Source organism: Polypterus senegalus, chromosome 5 (genome assembly GCF_016835505.1).
Source record: "Polypterus senegalus isolate Bchr_013 chromosome 5, ASM1683550v1, whole genome shotgun sequence".
Classification (NCBI taxonomy): domain Eukaryota; kingdom Metazoa; phylum Chordata; class Cladistia; order Polypteriformes; family Polypteridae; genus Polypterus; species Polypterus senegalus.
In genome coordinates, this window is record NC_053158.1 from 3,756,491 (window position 1) to 3,778,948 (window position 22,458).

Genomic DNA, 22,458 nt, shown 5'->3' on the forward strand with positions numbered 1-22,458 from the left:
CTTGCTGCTTGTGCTGACTGACACATTTATAAAACTAAAGACACTAATGGAGAGGTCCAAAGGAATTTAAGGTGGCTCAGGATTACATTTTTTTTCCGTAGGCTTTAAGGATTCGAGTGTTAAGAAGAATCTGGATGAGATCTTAGCTACTAGCTAAACAACCGAGCTTGATGCACTGAATGGTCTCCTCTTGTTTGTTAAATTTCGAATCTTCGAGATTCCGGCCTGCGTATGATCCCAAGAATTAAGAAAATAACAGTGGGAGGTCGAGCTTTTAGTTACAGGACCCCGAAGCTGTGCCATGACCTCCCGGCTAATATAAGAGGTGCCATCTTTTAAATCAAGCTGAAGACTCGTGACTTCAGTTTAGCATGCCCTGACTAGAGCTGCCGATGAACTGTGCAAACCGCCTCTCGGTCTGATATTTATAAACTGTTACTAACGCTCACTTATTCTGTTTCTTTTCTTGGTATCCCCCATGTGGCACTTCTCTACTGCCATGTTGTTTGTAAAAGTCACTTCAGATAAAGAAATCATCAGGTAGGTGGGTACTTTCATCCGATTGGCCGGCCTAGCACTGACTCAGCTGTAGAACGGCCAATAGGACGGTGGTGGCTTGTTGGCCGTGGTCTCCAGGACTCTGACAGTGTCCTGCTTGTCTCTGCCTCCTCTTTTACAGTATAATCTGGCTGTGGTCCTACAATGAGCTGATGGACAGATATTGTTCATTTTCAGTTATGTTCATTCGTTTCTACGTCTTTTTGACGTATTTGAACAAATCTGTATCCTCATTGGTGAAAATTCTGTATTTACTGAGTGGTGTTATCTATTCTTGCATTTTCTCTTGAGAGTTGTGGCGGCCCTTGGTGAGGACCACTGAGCAAGAACAAAGTCATTGGTGCTGCTGTGTTGTATTTCTGAGACGGCTTTGACAGATCGGCCATAGAGCTCAATGAAGACGATTACTTGTGTTCTGCTTTGTGTGTTGCTTTTACCCCCATTTTTTGACACCCATTGCACGCCCAACCTACCTGGAAGGGGGTCGCTCTCTCTCTCTCTCTCTCTCTCTAAATTGCCTTTCCCAAGATGTCTTCCATCTGTTTTTTTATTTTTTTGTCTTGTCTTCTTAGAGAGTCAATGCTGGGGAGGGGGGGGGGCTGTCAAAAAACAGGGCCTGTTAAAGCCCATGGAGACATTCCTTGTATGATCCGGTGCTAAACAAGAAATACATTGTTGTTATTGTGGTTGACAGCTCACCATTAATTCATTGCATGTTAAGAAAATTATGTGCAAATAATGACAGAAAAAAAAAAACCTTAAAAAGAAAAATACATTTTCAAAATTTCCAAGTCGTTCCCTTATTGCATTGCCACTTTAACGGCCGTCTAACAAGCAGGAAGTTCTGCGGCTGCCTTTTTACTAAAAGGGAGAGCGGGTGCGGCAGGCTTACAAATGGCTGAATGACAAATCTCCCTTGATAATGAAAATAAATTGTCTTAGCCTTCTTTTAATTAAATGTGCTAGCATTTCTGTGCATCACTCTTACAGGGAATATAACATCAATAAAGAACGCGAGCTGTTTATTTTAAGATTTTATGACTGAGCATTTCTACGGCTCTCTCAAGGCAAATGCGATAATGAAAATTGATGGGGAGATGGATGGATGGCTGATTAATCGCTCACTGTATAATATTCAGTTCCCCATTTGTAAAGAAATAAACAGGAAGTTGAGACTTATTAATACAAGCAGAAGAGCGGCCCGTGTATTTTTATATTTTGTAACTGCTGCTCCATTTCACTGATCTGACTAAAGCAGGAGAGTATGCTACTCCTGACTCCATTTTTTTCCTTCTATCATCATCGTTAGGCTTGTTTTTAATACATTGACTGCTGGACATTTATTACCAGGTCGCTGCAGTACACGTCTGTGAATATGTTAGCTAAGCTACCCGTCTAAGACGGATTGAATTAACGTAGACCTGAATGTTAATGTTTGCAAAGCACCAGGATTTAGAAAAGCAGCTTTAATGTTTGCGATGTGCCGTCTGTTGGAATGACAAATGCAATGCATTTAGCTCTGTTATGTACCATTTGATATGGGGTTCATACAGTAAAAGCAGCTTTAATGTTTGCGATGTAAACATCTAAAGACAACCCTGATTGAGTTTAGCTTACAAAGTGGAAGGGTGCAGTTAGATGGCTCGCTGAGTGTTACATCTCTAAACCAATCCAATGCTGATGTAGGCATCATCATTGGGATCGGAAGTGGAAGTGATGTCATCGAGCCCAGGCGGGATTTTCCGAGAATGTTCTGCAGGAACAGAAGAGAAAGGGTTAATGCACTCTGTGCCCCCATCTGGTCCAGCCTGGAACTTCCCTCATTCGAGCCCTTTAGTTGCCTCCCATGCCCACGATAGTCATATAGCGTCCAAAGTGTAGTTGATCCAAAATGTACAATAAATGATCCATGGTGCTGGTGGAGGTTAAAACCAGTTCAATAAATAACCCATTAAAAATGAAGAGGTTAAAAACCAGAGGCAGTCCATTAAAACAGCGAGCCCCAATGCTTCCCTTTAAACCTGGCTTCTCCTCCCGTTCTCCTGTCCGGACCTTGCAGAAGGAGGAGACAAGTGCAGTCCACCTTCATATTGGGGTTCCTCTCCCTGCCGCCCTTTCTTCTGCATACGCAGGACAACCCATCAAGCCCCATACACCTCTCCCGCCATTCACTTTTGACCCCTGTGGGGGGACGCCATCAGTCGGGCCTCTCCTACTCGACCGTGCCCCTGAGGCTCACTCCTGACCTCCTGCCTCACTCCAGTCAGCTCAGGTGCTCTCGCTCTCCGTCTCTGCCTCTCTGTCTTCCATTTCCTTTTAACCTTCATCGCGTCTCAAGTCTACCTCTCCCTCTCAGTCACTGGTCAGTCTGTTTTCCTCTCGGTCCTCCAATCTGCCTTTCTTCTTTCCTAGGGACGTGGCACAGCTGCGGCAATCAGGTGTCCAGTTTGGGTCAGGGCCGATCCTTCACCTGTGCACTAAATGCAGGGCCGTCCGCTCATGCATCGCACATGGGACCCGCTCTCGTCACGCTACCACGCCAGAGCTGTAGCATGGCAAAATGACACCTGGTGCCGAAAGGGAAAATGAGCGCCCTTCTTCAATCAAAATGGATACAGCAAATTTACTGTATTCACAAAGAAAACAATAAATCATTATTTTTGAATTGTATTCATTTACATAAACAAATTGTAATACTTTTGATAAACTTAACACAATATGTAAAAAAAAATAAAGAATCAGGACAGAACGAAATTCGGTTGAGTGTAACGGTCAAAGGCTTTGTGGGCTATCAGGCTTAAACAAAATCTAATTAACTTCAATGGACCGTATTTGGAACTCAGATATCAAGTTTCATCAAAATCCAGCAATAAATAAATACAGATTGTATGCATCAAACTTCCCCACGTTACAGTTAGGTCCATAAATATTTGGACAGAGACAACGTTTTTCTGATTTTGGTTCTTTTAAATGCACAACTGAAGTGCAGACTTTCAGCTTTAATTCAGTTGGTTGAACAAAACGATTGCATAAAAATGTGAGGCAACTAAAGTATTTTATGAACACAATCCCTTCATTTCAGGGGCTCAGAAGTAATCAGACAATCGACTCAAAGGCTATTTCATGGCAGGTGTGTTCAAGTCCGTCGTTATGTCTTATCGATTAAGCAGATAAAAGACCTGGAGTTGATCTGAGGTGTGGTGCTTGCATGTGGAAGATTTTGCTGTGAACAGACAACATGCGGTCAAAGGAGCTCTCCATGCAGGTGACAGTAGACATCCTTAAGCTGCGAAAACAGAAAAAAACATCCGAGAAATGGCTACAATATTACGAGTGGCAAAATCTCCAGTTTGGTACATCGTGAGAAAGAAAGAGAGCACTGGTGAACTCAGCAACGCAGAAAGACCTGGACGTCCACAGAAGACAACAGAGGTGGATGAGCGCAGAATCATTTCAGTGGTGAAGAGAAACCCCTTGACAACAGGCCACCAAGTGAACAACACTCTCCAGGGCTTGGTCGGCGTATCGATTTCCAAGTCTACCATAAAGAGAAGACTGCATGAAAGGAAATCCAGAGGGTGCACTGCAAGGTGTGAGCCACTAATAAGCCTCAAGAATAGAAAGCCTAGATTGGACTTTGCTAAAGAACATCTAAAAAAGCCAGCAGAGTTCTGGAAGAACATTCTGTGGACAGATGACACCAAGATCAACGTCTACCAGAATGATGATGGCAAGAAAAAAGTATGGAGAAGGCGTGGAACAGCTCATCATCCAAAGTCTGTAAAACACGGTGGAGGCAGGCAGTGCGATGGCTTGGGCGTGACTGGGACATGAGTGTTTATTGATGAGGTGACACAGGACAGAAATGAATTCTGAGGTGTTCAGAGACATACTGTCTACTCACATCCAGCTAAATGACATCAAATTGATTGGGCGGCGGGTGTTTCATGATACAGATAGACAATGACCCAAAACATACAGCCAAAGCAACCCAGGAGTTTATTAAAGCAAAGAAGTGGAAAATTCTTGAATGGCCAAGTGAGTCACCTGATCTTCACCCAACTGAGCAGGCATTTCACTTGTTGAAGACCAAACTTCAGACAGAAAGGCCCACAAACAAACCAGCAACTGAAAGTAAAGGCCTGGCAGAGCATTAAAGAGGAGGACACCCAGCATCTGGTGATGTCCAGGAGTTCAAGACTTCAGGCTGGCATTGCCAGCAAAGGGTTTTCAACCAAGTATTAGAAATGAACATTTTATTTCCAGTTATTTTATTTGTCCAATTACTATTGAGCCCATGAAATGAAGGGATTGTGTTAAAAAAATACTTTAGTTGCCTCACATTTTTATGCAATCGTTTTGTTCGGAGTTGTTTCATTTAAAATTTATTGTGGTGATGAACAGAACCAAAGTGAGAAAAAAAGTTGTCTCTGTCCAAATATTTATGGACCTAACTGTAGTTATACTAACCGCCCTCCGCAGCTTCACACACATAAAAGTGAAACAGGACAGTGAGGAGGGTCCTGCCCCGCTCCCCAATCCTGATGTCACACATCCTCACAGCCTGTGTCTCTCGGATTAGTGCGAATATATCGCTGCAGGAAACAAATTATGATACTGAGCACCATGAGAGAAGTCACAAAATCAACCGGAAAGTTCAAGCAAACAAAAAAGAAAAAAAACCACCTGATCTAAATCTGTTAAGTCGTTCTCTCATTCGCTAGCTAAGTGGAGGTAAGGTACACGCCCCTAGGCTGGAATGTGAGCGAGGAGGGCCACGCCCCCTCCCCTTGGCCCCACCCCATCTCTTTCAGATTCCTGCAAATAAATCAGTACCGCAAGCAAATTATGATATTTAGCACGATGAGAGAAGTCATAAAATCAACCAGATTGTTCAAGCAAACTCTAGAAAAAAAAAACCACCTGATCTAAATACAATACAATACAATACAGTTTATTTTTGTATAGCCCAAAATCACACAGGAAGTGCCACAATGGGCTTTAACAGGCCCTGCCTTTTGACAGCCCCCCAGCCTTGACTCTCTAAGAAGACAAGGAAAAACTCTCAATAAAAACCTTGTAGGGAAAATGGATCTAAACCTCGGGAAAGGCAGTTCAAAGAGAGACCCCTTTCCAGGTAGGTTGGGTGTGCAGTGGGTGTCAAAAGTAGGGGGTCAATACAATACACAGAACAGAACAATTCCTTAATACAGCATAATAATAAAAATTTTAGAAGTACGGTTTAACAGTAGATGATGTGACATAATTAGGTTTGGATATTTTTAGAGTCCTGGAGACCTCATCCATCTAGCTGCCTCCCCATTTGGCCATGCCACGGCTGAAACGTTGCTCTGATGAAAGGACCCCTCTTTCCCATGATTCCTGTGATCCTCCATCAGGGATGACTTTACCATAGGCAGGCTAACAACTTGGCAGGTGGGGCGTGGCACCAATGGCCACATTTGGGTACCGAGAAAAGAAACAGAATAGGTGAGGGTTAGTATTCAAATATAATTATCATGTGACTTATGTTATAGTGCTAATGACTAACAACAGAGATGCAGTCTGTACAGTTAATCAGCAGCTCTAATCAGGGTGTGCTAAACTGAAGTAGTGAGTCTTCAGCCGGGATTTAAAGGCTGAGACCGAAGGGGCATCTCTTATAGTAGCAGGCAGACCAGTCCACAGTTTAGGGGCCCTGTAACTAAAAGCTCGACCTCCCCCTCTTATTTTATTCATTCTTGGAATCCTAAGCAGACCGGCATCTTGAGATCTTAATGTGTGCTCAGGTTTGTAAGTCATGATATGTTCAGACAAGTAAGCCGGACCTCGGCCATTTAATGCTTTATATGTTAAAAGGAGGATTTTGAAATCTGCCCTGAACTTAACTGGGAGGCAGTGTAAAGATTTAAGAACTGGGGTTATGTGTTCGTATTTTCTTGTTCTTGTAATAATTCTTGCAGCCGCATTTTGGATGAACTGGAGGCTGAATAAAGAACAGTTTGAACAGCCAGTGAACACCGCATTGCAGTAGTCAATCCTACTAGAGATAAATGCAGGAATTAATTTCTCACAATCCTGTTTATTTAGAAAGCGCCTTAATTTACTAACATTTTTAAGATGAAAAAAACATGTTTTGGACGACTTTGTAATATGCGCTTTAAATGACATGCTAGAGTCAAAGATAACACCTAGATTGTGGGCTGATTCAGTAAAATTAATTGGGATTCCAACTGAGTTAAATGATGACAAAATATTGCTGTGATCAGCGTCATTCCCTCCAACAATTAACATCTGTTTTATCTGTATTTAAAGACAAGTAGTTCTCATTCATCCATTCCTTTAATTCACTAACACAACTAATCTGTTAAGTCGTTCTCTCATTCGCTAGCTGAGTGGAGGTAAGGTACACACCCCAAGGCTGGCACATGAGTGAGGAGAGCCCCACCCTGTAACAAGAATATAAGTTTAATGTCACTGTGCCCTGTACAAAAATTATTTTATAAATCCATTCACATGTACAGGACAGGCCAAAGTTAGCACAGCATTTAGAAGTGCTGGACCAAGCATAGGACAAGGTAGTGTGGTCCCCGGCCGGGGCTGGAGCCTGGCCGGGACGCCCAGGAGGACCAGAGGAGGGCTTGTGCCTCCTCCAGACTGCAAGAGGGCGATTGCCCTGGTTGTATTAGGGGAGCCACGGGTAGAGGGCTTGGAAGCCCAACCCCTCCAGGGGCCCGTGGCCACCGCCAGGCTGCGCCTGGGTGCCTGAGAAATCTTGGAGCCCAGCACTTCCGCCACACCAGGAAGTGCTGGGGGGGAAGAAGACAGGAGATACCCAGACGGCTTCCGGGTGCGCAGCCGGCACTTCCGCCACACTGGGGTGTGGCTACAACTGATTGCCGGGAAGCAGCTGGAGCCCATCCGGGTTCCCATATAAGGGGCCGCCTCCCTTCAGTCGATAGTGGATGTCGTGGTTGTTAGTGCACGTAATTTGTAAATAATTATTGTAAATAAACAGTGTGTGGTGGAACCATGTTGTCCGTCTGCCTGTGTCTGGATCCCAGTCCACAGTAGACAAAGACAGCTGGAGGAATGTGTAGTCGGGCTAAAGACAGCTGTATACTATATTGTCCTCTGTTAACAGTCAGCAGAAAATCTTCTCCCCTTGTTTGGAACCTAAGTAAGGGCCATAGACGTGGAGAAGACAGTAAAAAAAGACGTGAACAGCAGCCAAACATCTTGAAGCCGACGGACGGATGGATGATATCGTCATCCGTCATGAAAAGCCTTCCAGCGCAGTGACGAAAAATGGCAGACTGTATAGATCAAGATCCCACCTTGGTATTGTCTTGCAATTATGGCTTCCCATCTGTAATGCCGCATAAATCGTCAGTAAAGAAAGCTAAGTTATTTTCTCTTATGTGATTTTTACCGCCGTATCACTATGGGAGGGATATTGCCTTTTAATATCATATCTATATAGTTTTCAGTTACTTAAAACACCACAATTACAAAAGAACTTATTCCAACTAGGGAGCTATCGCCCCCTAAAAGGAAACACGCCCCCTCCCCTTGGCCCCGCCCTGTCTCTCTCAGATTCGCGCAAATAAATCGGGACCGCAAGCAAACTTTGATACTTAGTGCAATGAGAAATTGTAAGGGCTGACCCCTTACCCAGGCGGCAGCTACACTTCCAAGACCTGTGGCCTGGATAATTACTGAGGCTAATCTATGAATACCAATCCATACCTCTGACAAATAAAATGTTTTCCACAATCGACGGTTTAAACATAAGCACAAAAAAGCAGATATGTAAAAATAAGTGGGGGGTGGGGTACGCTGATGCTCTATCTAAGTTCCCTACAGGTCTTTCCCGGGAAATCTCACCAGGAGCCACCACCTCGAAGCGGGACATCACTTCCGGTCCCGGGGCCGAGGACGACGTCACTTCTGGTCCCGGGCCCAACGACGACGTCACTTCCGGTCCTGGGCCCGAGGACGACATCACTTCCGGTCCCGGCCCCGAGGACGACGTCACTTCCGCCCAACGTCCTATAAAGCCTCCCGCCTTTGCTCTGGGAGGCAGTTCTGTTTTGGACTCTGTCGTGTAAACTTGTCTTACATGAATCATTTGCTTTTGCAGCCAGGAAACCGCATTAAACGGGTGGCTACCCCACACCTTGCCATGCCTCGTGTCTCTTCTTATTACAATATGTATAAACCACCACCAAAGCAACAACGTGACAACACCATATATACAGTAACAAACCCTCCCTCGTCCCAATAACATATAACAAACACAGAACACAAAATAACGATGAATGAATACGGAAAATGCTAATGATAGTGATCTTGAGTCCAAGTATTCAACTGTCTTGAATTCGGATGACTGGTCAACAGATAGGTAATGTGTTTGAATTTCCCAGAAAAAAATGGAACGACTTCACTGTGAATCCTCGGCATGTGGTGGATGATGTAGTCCAACCCCGGGGTCTCTGGCGATGATTGAATTGAAATAAGTTCGGCGGAATGAAAAACAAACTGGTATCAAAAACACGATGTGTAAAACAGCAGGTAAAGTTGGTTTGTTGTCATGAAAATGTAACCTCCATCTTTCTCCTTCCTCCCCTCTGTTCCCTCCTGATTATTTAGATAGTAATGAGCCGGCTGTAATTGACTGATTGTCATCAGGTGCTTTCCATCTTGGGGCTGTGGTCTCTTCCCAGCATCCACCCCCCCTGTATTTACGGGGACGACATTCACTGGATAGAAACAAAACACACTCAGTACAAGCATTGAAAACACTATTGCTATGTAGCCCCGCTACAAAATCAACCAGATTGTTCAAGCAAATTCTAGAAAAAAACCCGTTAAGTAGTTCACTCATGAAAAGCGGGCAGACAGACAGACAGACAGACAGATGTTAGATTTTATAGAGACAGAGACCAGTAACGGCGCACTGCACGTTATACACTTGACTTGAACATTCCTAGTCTTCATCCTCCTTCTCTGCACGTTTATCATTCGCTTGCTCAGAGGTTGATGTGCTTGTTCCTTCCTGAGCAGCTCTTCTTGTCTCCACCCTAGCAGCCCACTTCTTCTCTTCTTCCGTTGGCATCTTTTTGCATTAAAAACTGATTAAGTCAGTGTTTGTGTCGCAATTACTTAGTACGTTTTTGGGTCTTGTTCAGAATGCGGATGCCACCTGAGACGGCCTTCCCCTCGCCCAAACACTAACCTTAAGGTCAGTAAAATAGGTCCCTGGTGTTACGTCACTATTTTAGAGCTACAATGATAACAGAAATGTGAAACCTACATATATACCTTGTGGACGCTAGGGGTCGCTGTTGCCCCGTGAAACCCACCAGACAGACGTCCAAGACACACCTACAAAAACCACCAAGAAGAATTTTGATATCTTTCTTCGGATACAGTACACAAAGCACCACACTTGCCACAATTCTCCAGTAATTATACAATAAACAATAATCAATCCTCCACTCCCAGCAGCTCCGTCACTCTACCACCCAACTCCAGCTCTCCTTACAGGGTTTCCCATAGTCCTTTCTATATTCCTTGACCCGGAAGTGTTCCTTCTCTTTTCCTGGGTCAAACGCCACATCAAGTCCTCAAGTATCCCGGAAGTACTGCAGGCTTCTGTCCTCGTGACTCCGAAGTACTTCTGGGTTATAGTAACAGTAGGAGTCCCCAGGTTCTTTGTGAGCTCCCCCTGGTGGCACCCATGGCACCCAACAGAGGAAATGAACTCCATGTCCCAGGATGCTCTGAGGGAACCTGGGGAACTGTTGCCATCCAGGGGAGCTGCCACCTAGCAGTGCCCTGAAAAGGCTGCCTTCCTCCATTCTTCTTTTCCAGGGATGTCTCAACCGGACTGAACCGCCGGCTGTCCATCAGAACCTAATCTTAAGTACTGTGAAACAACCAAGTGGTGTCCGCTTTCTGATCAACAGCCACATTTTCTTTAATTGTTCTCTTAAGATGGCACTTAAGTCTTCAATCTGCCTCAAGAATGATTTAAGATATGAAGGGGTAAGGGGAAGTGACGGCGAAGGTGGTAGGGATGAGAACGGCGCCCTGCTGGCCACTGCTGAGAGTTGAAATCAAAAGAGGAATAATCTTGGAGGTCAATCATCACTGCGAAAGCGGATATACAAAACGCCACGTAGTATAACGTGTACCAAATTTCAGGTCAACAGTTCAAACGGTTTTCGAGCTACAGGGGATTTAAAATCCTGGACAGACAAACAGACAGCCGCGGTAGCAAATTATAGAAGAAGATGTGTTGTGGTGTGGTGGGGGAAGGGACACAAAAGAAAATTATTTATTAACATAAAAAAAAATTTCAAAAAAATTTACAAAATATATAAAAAAGCAAATTCACCGCTCAGTTGTGTGCTTACATCTTAGAGGAGCGTTTGGCGGATTTCAAGCAGGATGTCCTTCTTGTTATTATTTTACTTACAATTGCACTTTGTGATTGTAAAAGACAATAATAACACATTTCAATGTTTACAAAATAATAACAAAAATAAAGGGAAATATCCATAAGAGCGTTACTAATTTTCAGTGATATTAATGTTTTAGTTTTTTTTTTTCTTCTTTTTAACCCTGAAACAACCACATCGCTGATCGGTGCCAGGTGTGGGTGCCCAGCTCACAGGACCCACGCTACAGCTCTGTACCACACCCCCTATACCCAAAGACACCAGTGCGGCAGTTGGAGTTATTTATTTATTTATTTAAACGGCCCCCTTTCCTTTACCACACGGGGCTGGTCACAGGGCTTCATTTCACACGTTCATCACCATCTGCGTCTGCTATACTGGGCTGTGCTGGACTTTGTGTTGCCGTATATACTCGTGTATAAGTCGTATCTTCAAACCCAGAAAATCGATCGTAAAATCAGACCCCGACTTATATGCCCATTCAAAAATATGAGACTTCATTTATTTTTACATCTTTTTGCCTCCTCCAATCTCTCACCACTTTCTCAAACGTATCAAATTTTGTTGCAGCACCACATTTACCAATTTCTTTAAATACTTCAATGACATTTAATTTAAAACCAGCTTCATATTTTCTTCTGATCGAAGACTCCATCGTAGATAAGGGATGCTCTTACAATGAAGATGTATGAGGGTGTGAGACACAAAAAACACAAATCAGTTCAAACATTGCTTCGGAATAGTTCAGGTATTACCATGTGGTCATGTAGGCACAATACATAGAAAACAAGGCCGTGTGCTCCGTGGTGACTCTCTCAGGTGGGTGTTAGAACATCGTAATCTCTTGGACTAATAGTGTCATTTTCCGCATTTGACTTAGACAACCGACATTATAAATTATACAGTAAAATGAAGCCCTTCTCTGTGGGAGAACTTAACACTAGAATTACCAAAGCCTATGAAAAAACTTGTAGATCCGTCCAACCTTAAACCCCTTCGCACCTCTCCATCAGCGTCTTTTGTCCTGTAAATGTGTCAATAAGCAGCAAGCAGCCTGCTATTACATCCCCCACCCCGCACAGTTTTCTCAGCTCAAGTCTGTTTACCTGCGTGTCAGTTGCTTAGAGTTGCATAGAGTGAGAAGTCAAGCAAAATGACACTTTTTATAAATACTGTATCGTTATTTGGAACACTTGCATTTCATGTGTGTTCCGTGTCTACAACGATCTATGTAAAGACATCGTTAAAAAAGAAACGTTGCAGGGTGGGGGATGTGATAGTAGGCTACTGGCTGCTTGCTGTTTATCGAGTTTTTTCTTAGGCTCTGGTAATTCTAGTGTTAAACGCGAGTATATACAGTAATTGTTCACTATGTAGTGTGTTAGATAATTATTGCTGTTGGGAATATTATTGGTTCTTTTTCATTATCGGACTCATACATTCATCATTATTTATCAGATTATTGTGTTCCTTCTCGGTGTGTGAGTGTGTGTGTGTGCGGGGTCAAGGCTGGGTGTGTTCCTGGGGACCCTGCAATAAACTAAATAAATCACCTTCTTCATCAGATGGTAGGAATCTTAGCATCCCCTTGACCGCTACACATTTAAGTAAATCGATTTGTTTCATTTAATTTGTTTGATTCATCAATAGGGTAGTCCCTTGAGCTCCCTTGCTCACATTTGAAATATATAATTGAATAATCCATACATTACTCCATATCCTATATTATGCATTTGACATGCTGATAAATTATATGACACTGTCCTGTTTCGAGATACCTGCTGATGCGGTTTTGTCACCAGCTGCCAGTCTGTAGCAGAAACTGAAGCATTAGGGTTGCCCTTCACAGGAAGTAAGGGGGGTGGGCGAGCCCAAACCCTGAAAATAAACCCCACACCATCATTATCTCTCTTCTATCATACCTCCCAGATTACAGTACAGTCAGGCAGGCAACGTTCTCAAGGCGCCCGCCAAACCCAGGCTGCCAAACAGAGAAGCCTGATTGGTCACTCCATTGAACACGTTTCCACTGCTCCACAGTCCAGTGGCGGTGGGCTTTACCCAATCAAACCCCTTTGGGATGAACTGAAGCAGATATTGTGAGGCAGGCATTCTCATCCAACATCAGTGCCTGGCCTCATAAACGCTCTACAAAATGGCACAAATGCCCACAGAAACACTCCAGAAATCTTGTGGAAAGCCTTGCAAGAAGTGTGGAGGAAGTTATAGGGTCAAAGGGGGGAACAACTCCATGTTAATGTCAATGGATTTGACTGCAATGTCGTTAAAGTCCCTGCTGGTGTAATGGGTGGGCATCCCAATACTACTGTCCGTATAGCGTACCACCATTACCCACTTCAGCAGAAACACAAAAAACATTTGTAGAGATCCAACCAACCTTTGGCAATAGCATTCTTAAACCTCTGCCCCTTGGCAGGCACTTCAGAGCCTTGCATGCCTGCACTACCAGGCTGAAGAACAACATTTACCCCAAAGCAATCAGCCTGTTAAATGCACAACGATCACTGCCCCTTCCTATAACAGAGACCACCACTGATTGACCAGAACTTCTGTATCAGTCACACATAATCACACAGCTATACCCAACCCAGGTGGAACTCATGAGCAACACAACACAACACAATACAATTTATTTTTGTATTGCCCAAAATCACACTTTTGACACCGCCCCCCCAACCTTGACCCTCTAAGAAGACAAGGAAAAACTCCCAAAAAAACCCTTATAGGGAAAAAAATGGAAGACACCTTGGGAAAGGAAGTTCAAAGAGAGACCCCTTTTGTTGGGCATGCAGTGGGTGTCAAAAAGAAGGGGGTCAATACAATACAATACACAGAACAAAACACAAGTAATCCTCAATACAATATAACAGTAAAATAAAAATATTACAAGTACAGAGCCGAATTCAACAATAGATAATATCCCATAATACATTTTGGATTTGTTTAGAGTCCTAGAGACCTCAGCCATCAAGTTACCTCCCCCTGTTGGCCATTCCACAGCTGAGTTAGTGCTGGGCCAGCCAATCTGATGAAAGGACCCCTCTACCTGATGATTCCTGTGATCCTACATCAGAGATGACTTTACCTTAGGCAGGCAAAACAACTTGGCAGGTGGGCAGTGGCACCAATTGCCACATTTGGGTACCAAGAAGAGAAACAGAATAGGTGAGAGTGAATAAAAAATGATAACAATCATATTACTTTTGTTTTAGTGCTAATGACTGACAACAGAGATGAAGTGTGTACAGTTATTCAGCAGCTCTAGTCAGGGTGTGCTAAACTGAAATCGTGAGTCTTCAGCCGGGTCTTCAGTTTAGGGGTCCTGTAACTAAAAGCTCGACCTCCCACTGCTATTTTATTGATCCTTGTAGATGATATCCCATAATACGTGTCCTGGAGACCTCGGCCATCAAGCCGCTTCCCCCTATTGGCAATTCCAGAGTTGAGTCAGTGCTGGGCCAGCAAATCCTCTACCCGATGATTCTTGTGATCCACAATCAGAGATGACTTTACCTTAGGCAGGCAGAACTTGGCAGGTGGGCAGTGGCACCAAGTACCACATTTGAGTACCAAGAAGAGAAACAGAATAGGTGAGGGTTAGTAACAAATTCTAACAGTCATGTTACTTATGTTTTAGTGCTAATGACTGACAACAGAGATACAGTCTCCACAGTTAATCAGCAGCTCTAGTCAGGGTGTGCTAAACTGAAACCGTGAGTCTTCAGCCGGGATTCGAAAGCTGAGACCAAAGGGGCATCTCTTATAGTAGCAGGCAGACCACTCCACTGTTTAGGGGGGTCCTGTAACTAAAAGCTCGACCTCCCACTGCTATTTTATTGATCCTTGAAATCATAACCAGGCCGGCATCTTGAGATCTTAATGTGCGCTCAGGTTTGTAAGTCATGATAAGTTTAGATAAGTAAGCTGGACCTCTGCCATTTAAGGCTTTATATGTCAAAAGGAGGATTTTGAAATCTGCCCTAAACTTAACTGGGAGCCAGTGTAAGGATTTAAGGACTGGGGTTATGTGTTCACATTTCCTTGTTCTTGAAAAAAATTCTTGCAGCCAGAACAAGAAAATACAAACACATAACCCGAGTCCTTAAATCCTTACAGTTAAGTTTAGGGCAGATTTCCAAATCCTCCTTTTGACATATAAAGCCTTAAATGGCCGAGGTCTGGCCATGAACCATTGTATTGGCGGTACTCTTCACAATGACATAATTTACTTGTGACTTCAGTTTTTATTTCTCTATTTATTCCAGCCACTGTATAAAAAACCTCCCATGGTTCCACTGTGGCGCTGAGGTGTCACCCGCTGCACTCGGGTCTCAATCCAGGAGGTTCATCATGTGGTGGATGTGGAAACGAGCTTTCAGCACCTGCTCCCAACCTCTCTATTTGTGCTTACATGTCTATCTTTACTTTCACTCAGTGTATAATTGGAACTGTTGATAGTAACTGTGCTTCGAGACCAGCTATGTTTTATGGGCTGGAGACGGTGGCACAGGAGACTGAGCTGGAGGAGGCAGAGTTAAAGAGGCTAAAATGTGCATTGGGTGTGACGAGGATGAGAAATGAGGACATTAGAGGGTCAGCTCAGGAGGGATGGTTTGGTGATAAAGCCGGAGAAACAAGATTGCTTTGGTTTGGAGATGTGCAGAGGAGAGATGCTGAGTATATTGGGAGAAGGGTACTAAGGATAGGGCTGCCAGGTAAGAGGAGAAGAGGAAGGCCTAAGAGAAGGTTTATGGATGTGCTGAGAGAGGACATGCTGGTGATGGTGTAACAGAACAAGATAATGAGGACAAAGATATGGAAGAAGATGATCCACTGTGGCAATCCCTAATGGGAGCAGCTGCAAGAAGAAGAAGAAGAACAACATTTATTTCTATAGCATATTTTCATACAAATGCTCTAGCTCAAAATGCTTTACAGGATGAAGAAAGAGAAAAAAAGACAAAATATATAAGAAAATAAAAATAGGCAACACTAATTAACATAGAATAATAGTAAGGTCCGATGGCCAGGGAGGAAAGAAAAAACAAAAAAGAAAACTCCAGATGGCTGGACAAAAAAAATAAAATCTGCAGGGGTTCAGATGCCACAAGACCACCCGGCCAGCCCCCTCTAGGCATTCTACCTAACATCAATGACCTCAATTAGTCCTCATGGTGTTCAGGGTTCACATGGAAGAAGTTGATGATGATGACAGTCATGTGGACTTCTGGTGTTTAATCCATCAATGTAGGGACATCACGGTGCATTGATCGGGTGGTGGTGGTGCAGATCGCCAGAACCAGAAAAAGAACAGCAGAGAAAGTAGGGGTTAGTATGGATTACGGAGCCACCAGGAATGATAATGATAATTAATTGAATATGCAGAGCATCAGGATGGGGCTCTGTAACGGCGCTCACAGGTTGCACCAATCAGGGGTGAATCAGCCACAGTATGAGCTGTGTGACAGATGGCCGGGGACCTTGCCTGGCTGGGATGCCCCTATAATGGAAGGTCCAGGGGAAAGAGAGCCTATATAGAGCATTACCTCTCATTCCCAGAGAGCTAGAGGACAGCCATTTGTGTGCAGCAGTGCCACGGGTTTGGAGCATGGGAGCTCAACCCTGCTGGGCCGGTGCCTACCATCAGTGGGCACCTGGAGAACTGCTGAGCCCTTTGGTGCGGCATGTCTGCCACACCCAGAAGTGCTGCCCGTTGTCCTATAACAGGAGCCAGCAGCCATTACTCTGGGAGCCAGAGGTGCGTGGAAGAGGACCAAACTTGCTGGCAGAGGAGTGAAGGCCCGGAAGAAAAGGACTGGGCTTTGGTGCTGTTTATTTGTGGGGGGATCAAGAAACCACATGAATAAACCACATGAATAACTCGTGTCTCTGCCTGTCTGTGTCGGGGTTGAGGAGGCTGGAGCACCCCTGGGTCGTCACAGCTTCCAATCATCACCAGCAGCAGGGTCACCTATAAAAGCTTCACACCAGCAACGATGCAAACAGAATTCAATTCAGCGTGGCACTGGCCTTTGAAGAGTAGTGGGCCACCTAAAAGAGGAGTATAAAGAAAAAGCAGGTGGCATCCTGACCCTTGGCACTGGCGTTATTAATTGTGTTGACTGTTAGCACTCATGAGGTGTTGTGGAGGAGATGCCAACAGGAGAATTAAGAACCCAGAGCTGGGCTCTTTTTGGTGTACTGAGGGCAAGTTGCTTAAAGGAATTGAGGGCTGCCTGCGACACACGACTTTTAATGTTTCACAGCACCTCTGACATGTGGTTGTTTCTTCAAATGAATTCCAATCTCTTTGATTTTCATCCAAATGAAAACAATCATTAAAAAAATCAAAAGAAGAAGACCTTCCTAACTTGGCAGGGGAGGCTTTGCTTGTGTTCATGTGGCGAAGGCATCCATGCTTTAAATGCATTGTGAAGGCCGACTGTCTCTCCATATGTCACGGTGCATCTGCAGTCACCTTTCTACCAAGACCCTCACTCCCCCACCTTCTTAAGTCATAAATTGTGCACGGTGCTGATAACAAGAGGACCTCAGCTCAAGCTGATTTATGCGCGCCATGCAGCGGTCTTCTTGGTTTTTTTTTTTACTTCTGCCGAGAAAATCAGCCCACCCTGGACTTCCAGCAACAAACTCAGCCTCCGAACCGATTCTGGTCAGAATAGACAAGAGAGAGACTCAAAATATAACAAAAAAATGAACATGAGCTACTCGACTGAGTCTGTCACTGTCTTCTGAAGCCAGCTGAGTTGAAAGCGATGCCAAATAGGTGCTCTGCAACCCTCTCCTTTATATAGTGCCTTGATGAGGTCATCCCACTGGAAAGATCCTGCAGGGCACAACAGGTCACACAAAGCCAGAGTGGCATCAGGCCAAAACTGGATAAATCTGGTACTTGTCAACAAGACTACTCAGCTCATTACCAGTGTCACGTCTGCGTGTCTGAGGATCATCCACCCGGGTAGAGAGGCAGGACACCAGGCAGATGCCCCCTCTAAGGTATGTTAGTGGTGCCACCCCGGGTAGAGAGGGGGCGCTGTCACTACCCATGACCTCACCTTCTCCTCCAGCAACACCAGGAAGATGCCCCCCTCAGGGCACTTAACCAAAATGTGGAAGATCTGTAATATACAGAATCCCACTGTCTGGTTTTACTAGTGATGTGCTGGCCTAGCGTGTGGTGGGCAGCAGGAGGCGTCACTCTGTGAGATCCCTGTCACTGTCACTAAACTTGATCTAAGTCACACTGGGGGCAATTTTGTTGCTATTATTGTGTTGCCCTGAGAATGAGAGAGAAGATTTTTGGAGTGAGTTGGTTGAAGTGATGAGCAGTGTACCCATGGGACAGAAAGTGGTGATTGGAGCAGATTTCAATGGGAATGATGGTGAAGGGAACAGAGGAGACGAGGAGGTGATGGGTAGGTATGGTGTCAAGGAGAGGAATGAAGAAGGTCAGATGATAGTGGATTTTGCCAAAAGGATGGACATGGCTGTGGTGAATACATATTTTAAGAAGAGGAAGGAACATAGGGTGACGTACAAGAGTGGAGGAAGATGTGCACAGGTAGATTACATCCTATGCAGAAGAGTTGATCTGAAGGACATTGAAGACAGCAAAGTGGTGGCAGGGGAAAGTGTAGTTAAGCAGCATAGGATGGTGGTCTGTAGGATGACATTGGAGATCAAGAAAAGAGGAAGAGAGTGAGGGCAGAGCCAAGGATCAAATGGTGGAAGTTGAAAAAGGAAGACTGCAAGGTTGAGTTAGGGAGGAGGTGAGACTGGCACTGGGTGGCAGTGAAGAGTCACCAGACAGCTGGGAAACTACAGCAGGTGTAGTAAGGGTGACAGCAAGAAGGGTGCTTGGTGTGACATCTGGACAGAGGAAGGAGGAAAAGGAAACCTGGTGGTGGAATGAGGAAATACAGGAGAGTATACAGAGGAAGAGGATGGTGAAGAAGAAGTGGGATAGTCAGAGAGATGCAGAAAGTAGACAAGAGTACAAGGAGATAAGGCACAAGGTGAAAAGAGAGGTGGCGAAGGCTAAAGAAAAGGCGTGTGATGAGTTGTATGAGAGGTTGGACACTAAGGAGGGAGAAAAGGACCGGTGGGCTACAAACGGACCGAGCTGGGAAAGATGTGCAGCAGGTTAGGGTGATAAAGGATAAAGATGGAAACAACTCACAAGTGAGGAGAGTGTGTTGAGCAGATGGAAAGAGTACTTTGAGAGGCTGATGAATGAAGAGAACAAGAGAGAGAAGAGGTTGGATGATGTGGAGATCAGGAAGTGCAATGGATTAGCAAGGAGGAAGTAAGGACAGCGATGAAGAGGATGAAGAATGGAAAGGCTGTTGGTCCAGATGACATACCTGTGGAAGCATGGAGATGTTTAGGAGAGATGGCAGTGGAGTTTTACATCAGATTGTTCAATGGAATCTTGGAAAGTGAGGGGATGATGAGGAGTGGAGAAGAAGTGGACTGGTGGGCCGATATTAAAGAATAAGGGGGATGTGCAGGACTGCGGTAACTACAGGGGGATAAAACTGATAAGCCACGGCATGAAGTTATGGGAAAGAGTAGTGAAAGCTCAGTTAAGAAGGGAGGTGATGATTAGTGAGCAGCAGGATGGTTTCATGCCAAGAAAGAGCACCACAGATGAGATGTTTGCTCTGAGGGTGTTGATGGAGAAGTTTAGAGAAGGTCAGAAGGAGTTGCATTGTGTCTTTGTGGACCTGAAGAAAGCAAATGACAGGGTGACTGAGAGGAGCTGTGGTATTGTATGAGGAAGTCGGGAGTGGCAGAGAAGTACATAAGAAGGGTACAGGATATGAACAAGGGAAGTGTGACCGTGGTGAGGTTTGCGGTAGGAGAGACAGAGGTGGGATTACATCAGAGATCGGCTCTGAGACCTTTCTTTTTTGCAATGGTGATGGACAGGTCGACAGACGAGATTAGACAGGAGTCCCCGTGGACTGTAATGTTTACTGATGATAATAAATAATGATACATTTTATTTATATAGCGCCTTTCCCGTGCTCAAGGCACTTAAAGAATATAAGAAAGAACGGCAGGGTATACAGTATATAGCATTGTACAAAGCAAATAAACAAATAAAGAAGATTAAGACAGTAAATTCAGAGAAAGCCTAACAGACAACATAACTGATGGTCTCGCACACACACACTCAGGTTACATGAGCATCTTGACAGAGAGGTAAACTGAGAGAAGGTGAATAAAGTCAAGTAGAGCTGAGCGCCTTCCTGAACAGATGAGTTTTGCGTTGTTTTTTTAAAAGAATTCATGGAGTCAGCTGACCTGATTCATTTCGGCAGGTCATTCCAGAGTCTGGGCGCTCGCTATACAGCTGAAGGCCCTGCTGTCACCCATGGAGTGTAGATTAGTGTGGGGCACAACAAGATGGCCAGAATCAGAGGACCTTAGTGAGCGGGCAGGCACATAGTGATGGAGAAGGTCACTGATGTAGTTTGGCGCAAGGTTATTTAAGGCTTTGTAGGTTGTTAGTAGGATTTTATATTTGATTCTGTAAGGCACAGGGAGCCAGTGAAGACGGAGCAGGATGGGTGTGATGTGCTCGCTGCTGCTGGTTCGAGTAAGGACTCTTGAACTGAGTAAGCTGGAGCTGTGATATAAGATTAGAAGGGGCACCTGTCAGCAGCGAGTTACAATAATCGATACGGGATGTGATAAATGCAGGGACTCAGCATTAGAAAAGAAGAGGAAGGAGCACGGGATATGTTACGGAGGTGAAAGTAAGAAAGTTTCTTAATGTTATTTATGTGGGCGGAATAAGAAAGGGAGGAATCGAAAATGACACCGAGACTCTTAGCAGTAGAGGCAGGTCTGATGAGATCACCGCCAAGATGGACTGGGAAGGAGCTCATTGTATTAAGTTACACTTTAGTCCCAATTTGCAGGAGTTCAGTTTTGTTGCAGTTTAATTCTAAAGAGTTCTTCTCCATCCATCCATCCATTTTCTAACCCGCTGAATCCGAATACAGATTCAGAGATTCAGGGTCACGGGGTCTGCTGGAACCTTCTCCATCCAGGTTTTAATTTCACTGAGGCAGGTTGTGAGCTGTGAAAGCTCTGATGAAGTTCCACTTTTAGCATTGAAGTAGAGTTGAGTGTCATCTGCATAAAAATGATAACCCAGTCCATAGCTACGAATAATATGGCCAAGGGGACGCATATAAATAGAGAAGAGAAGAGGGCCGAGGACAGAGCCCTGAGGAGCTCCTTGTGTGACTGGTGCCAGAGCTGGACCTACTGTTGACTATTAGTCAGATAGGACTTGAACCAGTGGAGGGCAGTGCCAGAGATACCCAGTGGCATGTTCTCTCATTCTGGGCGGTAGAATGTCATGTCTGACCGGAGTGTCAAATGCTGCACTGAGGTTTATTAGAATTAATATGCTGGTCTGTCCAGAGTCTGCTGCCATAAGCAAATCATTGGTTACCCGTAGCAGAGCAGTTTCACAGCTGTGCTGCACCCTGAAACCAGACTGAAAAGGTGCCATCAAGTTATTAGAGGGTAAGTAATTGGTGACATTGTGATCTGTAGTGAGAGTAGGGAACAGGTTGATGAGACCCTGGAGAGGTGAAGATCTGCTCTATAGATAAGAGGAATGAAGGTCAGTAGGACCACCAAGACAGAGTACATGTGTGAATGAGAGGGAGGTCAGTGGAATGGTGAGGATGAAGGGAGTAGAGTTGGTGAAGGTGGAGCAGTTTAAATACTTGGGATCAACAGTACAGAGTAATGGGGATTATGGAAGAGAGGTGAAGAACAGAGTGCAGGCAGGGTGGAGTGGGTGGAGAAGAGTTTCAGGAGTGATTTGTGACAGACGGGTATCAGCAAGAGTGACAGGGAAGGTCTACAGGACGGTAGTGAGACCAGCTATGTTATATGGTCTGGAGACGGTGGCACATGGAGACAGAGCTGGAGGTAGGCAGAGTTAAAGATGCTAAGATTTGCATTGGGTGTGACGAGGATGGACAGGATTAGAAATGAGGACATTAGAGGGTCAGCTCAGGGTGGACGGTTGGGAGACAAAGTCAGAGAGGCGAGATAGCGTTGGTTTGGACATGTGCAGAGGAGAGTTAGATAGATAGATAGATAGATAGATAGATAGATAGATAGATAGATAGATAGATAGATAGATAGACAGGAAAGGCACTATTTAATAGACACAGGCAGGCTGGCAACTCGGCTGGCAAGCCACATTAATGGAAGGATATGGATGGATGGTCATCCCGATCAGGTAGGTTAGTGGTACATTTCCCAGACAGAAGGCCATTATGACTTCTGAGGGATACTGCCTCCCAGGGCCCTGTGTTCCCCCAGTACTTGGAATGGCAGTGTTCCTCCAGTGTGGCAC